This window comes from Triticum aestivum, chromosome 7A, assembly GCF_018294505.1.
Source record: "Triticum aestivum cultivar Chinese Spring chromosome 7A, IWGSC CS RefSeq v2.1, whole genome shotgun sequence".
NCBI classification, from domain to species: Eukaryota; Viridiplantae; Streptophyta; class Magnoliopsida; order Poales; family Poaceae; genus Triticum; species Triticum aestivum.
The window spans coordinates 532,316,955-532,322,022 of NC_057812.1; the positions used below are offsets into that span (position 1 = coordinate 532,316,955).

At 38.9% G+C, this 5,068-nt stretch overlaps 1 long non-coding RNA gene across 1 annotated transcript; it reads right to left on the reverse strand.

Moving 5' to 3' along the window:
• Positions 1-1,397: 1,397 nt before the first annotated feature.
• On the reverse strand, positions 1,398-4,577 carry LOC123151741 (uncharacterized). The gene is made up of 6 exons (XR_006475790.1): positions 4,147-4,577; positions 3,676-3,752; positions 3,548-3,606; positions 2,188-2,953; positions 1,931-2,081; positions 1,398-1,695 (listed from the first exon to the last, which is right to left on the reverse strand). It is a non-coding gene; the product is annotated as an uncharacterized lncRNA (long non-coding RNA).
• Between the last annotated feature and the right edge of the window lie 491 nt (positions 4,578-5,068).

Below are 5,068 nucleotides of genomic sequence, written 5' to 3' on the forward strand. Positions count from 1 at the left end.
AAGATAGAAGCAAAATGAATAAAAATCATTATAATTGTAGGACAACACATATTTTGAGGAACACGTATGCTAACCTTCATTGTCTGAAAATTTAGTTCCGGTTCATCATTATACGGGGAGCTCCTATGCAGCGCTGCAGGACCCCGTTAACGTTCCGGCGCCTGCAGCGTTGCTAGCATGGGCCGGCCCACTAGCGTGTTGCCCCTTTTTTTAAGTTGCAAAAATAAAATATGAAATCAAAAAAGGTTTACAGATTAAAAGAAAAAAAGGTTCAACCATTTGCAAAAGTGAACGACTTTAAAAAAGGTTCATCAATTTTAAAAAAGTTCATTCAAATTGAAAAAAAATCCAATTTAGCAAAAGTTCATTAATTTTTTAAAATTCTCATTAAATTTTTAAAAAGTTCATAGAAATTCAAAAAAAGTTCATGTATTTTAGGAAAAAAATCATCGAACTGATTTTTTTTCATAAATCTAAAAAAGTTCATCCATTTTCAAAAAAGTCCATCGATATTCAAAAAAGTTAATCAATCTGAAAAAAACTGTTGAAATCTAAAAGCAAGTTCATCGATATTCAAAAAAGTTCATAGAATTGTCAAAAAAGAAATAGTCAACCGGCGCCTAAATGGGCCGGCCCATTGACGGACGCCACAGGCGCCAGTTAAAAAAATGCACGTTAACTGGCGCCTGTGGCGCCAAATAGGAAATGGCCATTATACGTCCATGTGACTTCAACGACTAATACGTGTGTTGGGCTAATGACGGGCTTCTTTTCATTGAATACGGGCCATGCATGTATATGTATGTTCTTTTCCTGCGCAATCTGAGAGAGTGCGTTGGGATTTTTTATGGGAACTAATAAGTGTGCACGTGCAATGCACGTCTTTGCGAAAAGGAAATCTTTGCTCGTGGAATCATGAGCCATTCTTCAATTTAAGCTCATGTAATAATGTAGGATGCATTGTCTCGTCATATTTCCTTTAAAATGCACTGTGTAAATCTAATTGGGTGATATATAAAGAATTGAATTATGCATGCTCACTTAGTCACTCAAATTGAAATGCATCTAATGCGTTTTACCAATTTAGAAGACATGTTGAAACAAAAAGAATGACACTCATGGCAGCTTTAAATTCACACAAGATAAAATGGGAAATAAGCTCAGAGCATCTCCAATAGTCTGTTTGTTGGTAAATTTACCATATCACTAACCAAAATAGTGTATTTGGTTTATCTAGAGTGTGGTGAGAATGTACAAGGTTGCTCCCTCATTTTACCTTGTACATGGGTTTTGGGTTCATCCACATACAACCTTGCTCCCTCTCCTCATTTCCACATACATAAGGAGTCGTTTATTGCCAAAAAGAAAAAGGAAATAGGTGAAGATGATACCTGATGGGAAATTCTATGGAACCTTAAACTCCTGGTTCCTTTCCATGTACAAGAAGGCAAGAATAAATGTACTTAAGCACAAATATCCATCTTACAAATAAAAAATTCATAGTTCATTCACAATTCTGATCCGGAACACAATGATGCCAGCGGTTCGCCTCCATGGCTAAATGACTATGAAACAATGAAATCTCATAGAATGGACCCCAAAAAACATGTGTATGCTCCTCCACTGAGATCAATAGAGTGCATCGAGGCTACAATTGCGAAGTCAGGATAATATCATTCGTGGAGACAAAAACACCTAAAAATAAGCAACAACAAAAGCATAGTTTATGACTTTCAGCCAAAGACAGATTCTTCATTAATACTCACGACACCTCAATGATGAAAATTTATATTAGGAGGTAAAATAGATGCAGAAGGCGTGATCACAACCCGAAATAGATGATAATATAATCAATAAAATATTTAGTACAAGGTTAATGACACTTCAACGATGCATTAACTAAAAAACTGCTACTGGAAGCAAACCATACCTCAAGGTAAAGATACATGTTCTGGCACTTTGATTCAAGAAGATGCATACTTAAATTGGAAGCACTTGCAAAACCTCCTTAAGTGTCCTCTTTGTATCATTATGTAGCGCGGCTCCCTACTTTATTAGCCCAACAGAACTGCTAACGCTGGCTGCATAACACGCATACAAACAAGGAAAAAGAAAAAGAATAAGTAACCTATATGACAATGAATTCTCAGCTGGAACCCATGGAAAAGGGGATGGGGCTAAGTACACCTTATATTATACAGAGAGAATGTCGTGAGCCTATGAGGTGCATACTGTCTTTCAACAGTCACAAAATCATCAGGAGCAGGGTTGAGTTGAAAAACAGCACACACTTCGGTACCTGCAGGTCAATATCCCAATGCACTAAGGAATTTCTACTACTCCAGATCTGGATGTGTTTCCAACTTGCTCAAATAGGTTGGTACTTAACTTTGGACCTGAATATCGTGTACTGGTATTTTAAACAGACCAAAAGTTCAATAAAAAACTTGGGGCCTGAACAAAATTAACTAATAGCCAGTTATATAAGGATCAAGTTTCGGAGAATAAGAGATCAACAACTTGTTGGTCGACCTCTCGGTCGCACAAGTGTAACTTACCCGCAAGACAGGCATCAATACTACAGTTTGGAAGAAAAAGACTGCTACCTGTACTGTCAGGTTGTCTGATCCTTTTGCTTGCAAACTCAATCTATGGTGCTTCAGATAGCTTCACGATCTGAGTCAAAACTACAAGAGTGTTTAACCACTGGAGGTAAAATAGGTGTGAAGTTTTCTGTCGCCTGTAAATAAGTTTCGGAGATTCTTTCGATGTTCCTATCTAACTTTGGATGCAAGAGTCTGAATGTGTCATTGTAGAACTGCAATCATTGACTGACTGCAACCTTACACTTGGTTGAAAACTTGAGCTGTTGTTTTTGCAGCTGACCCCCAAGTTGTTGTTGTCGTTGCAGCTCAAGCTCCACGCCTTCCTGCTCTGGCTGTCCGCCGGCTTCCTGTTGCATGGTACTGATCAGGTTCTCTCGCAACGTGAAGAGCGCCAAGGCCGTAATCACATAATTAAGCAATGCACATTTCGACTTACCTGACAACATGAAGAGTAAATATGAATATTTTAGCATATAACTTTAAGACTAAGATGCTCTGAATTTATTCAATTGCGAAAAAATGATACTGCAAGGTAGATCATTTTATTGTACAATCAGCTCTCACAAAGCACCTAAATTTCAGTGTACAACAAATTTGCTAATAATACCTATAACAACATAGGCATGGAAATTCTTAGTGCAAAGATTAAAACAACAGAATTGCATAAACTTAAAAGTTTTGCAGTTTTTTTTCCGAAATCTATTATTTTCCATCAGATTATTTTCTAGAACTAATATAGAGTTGGGATAGTTTACATGATGATTGGCAGTAGTACTTAGTATCCATCAATATTGTTAGTCGAATTGAGATTGCTTACAACCATTTGCTACAGAATTTGCAGGTGTGCTGAAGGATATTGATCAAGAGCTAGCTAAATCATTCCATATAGGGAGCAAAAATCAAGAATTACTGGCATTAAGGTAATCAGTCAAAGCACATACCCGAACAAAATTTGAAGCAGCCAATTTGATAATGTTGGTCTGATGATCCTCCCATTAGTCTTTGTAGCAACGACCATTAGATTAGATTAGAAGATGATTCTGAAAACAATTCGGATCTGAAACCAAACCTTGTTGAGCCCTCCACCGCCTCGCATCTGCACATTCACACACGCGCGCTGCATGCCTCGCGGGAGCCCTTGCGCACCTACACGTACATATTTCAAAATATGCCTGTTCAAACATGCAATTCTGCATGGACTGCCACTCACATAACCCACGCCCTGTACAACGTTGCACATGTTTTAAGGTAAATTTTAAAAGTATTTTGCAAACAATTAAGAAGGCCATCTAAAGGTTCGGCCAAAGCATTGTGACCTCTAAAAATGCACTACATCAAACACAAATTAAATTCAAAGTGGTTTTGTTGATCCTCAATGGTCTTTAGCAAATTTAGCAGCCATTATCATCAACGGAAATTGGATTGATCGTGCACATACATGGAAATGAAAGAAGAAAGATTAGTACAAATCAATGAGGAAAACTACACTATTTAGCAGTTTACAGAATAACAGGCCAGCTCATGAATCGCATGGACATACCGTCTTTCCTCATATCAAGCATGATTCCTGATCATATCAAGATAGTGCTCAACTTCATGATCAGCAATATTCAAGAGCACGGCAGAACCATATTGGAAGACAGCCACATAGCGTTAGCAAAATCTGTTGTTCTTCACTCCAGTGTTCCACAAAATCGTGAGATAAATGAGGTTATCTGATGTACATACAACAACATCACCGTGGCAAGCAAGGTCTTCCTTGACAGGGGATACAGGGCGCCAGGCCTTCTTCCTCCTCCTCCAGTGGATGCGTGAGGGGCAGGGCCGTCTCTGCCGCGCCCGGATACAGGAAGAGTCACGGGCGTCATGGGGCGCGGATCCAGGCCGAGGTCCCGAGGACAGAGTCGCCGGCGTCATGGAGCGCGGTGGCAGCGACCGCCACCGCCGATGTGATATACACGGTAGGATGCGTTTAACTTGACTTGATCGAAGGGTCCTGATTATCCCGGGTACGGTTTGTTGTGTGGTTTTAGAGAAAATTATCTTTGCTTTTTTATTAGCAGTGGAGATGGAGATATAGGACGCCTTAAACGCCTCTTGTGCTTCTCGGTGGCCACCCCCCCCCCCCCCCCCCCCCCGCCCCCGCTCATCATGTTGACCGGTCGCGATTGACTACTTGGCGACTTTTGAAAGAAAAAACATATGGGAAAAATAGCAAAGAATAAAAAATATTCATGGACTTTTAAAAAAGTTCAGGAACTTAAAAAAATCACGAATTTGAAAAGAAAAAAATCATCGTATTTTAAAAAAAAAGTTCACAGAATTCAAAACAATTCATCAATTTGGAAAAAGTCATTCATTTGAAAAAAAAGTTCATGGAACCGAAAGAAAGTTCGTCGAATTTGAAAATAGTTCATCAATAGTGGGAAAAAGTTCACAAAAAATGAAAAAAAATCATCAAA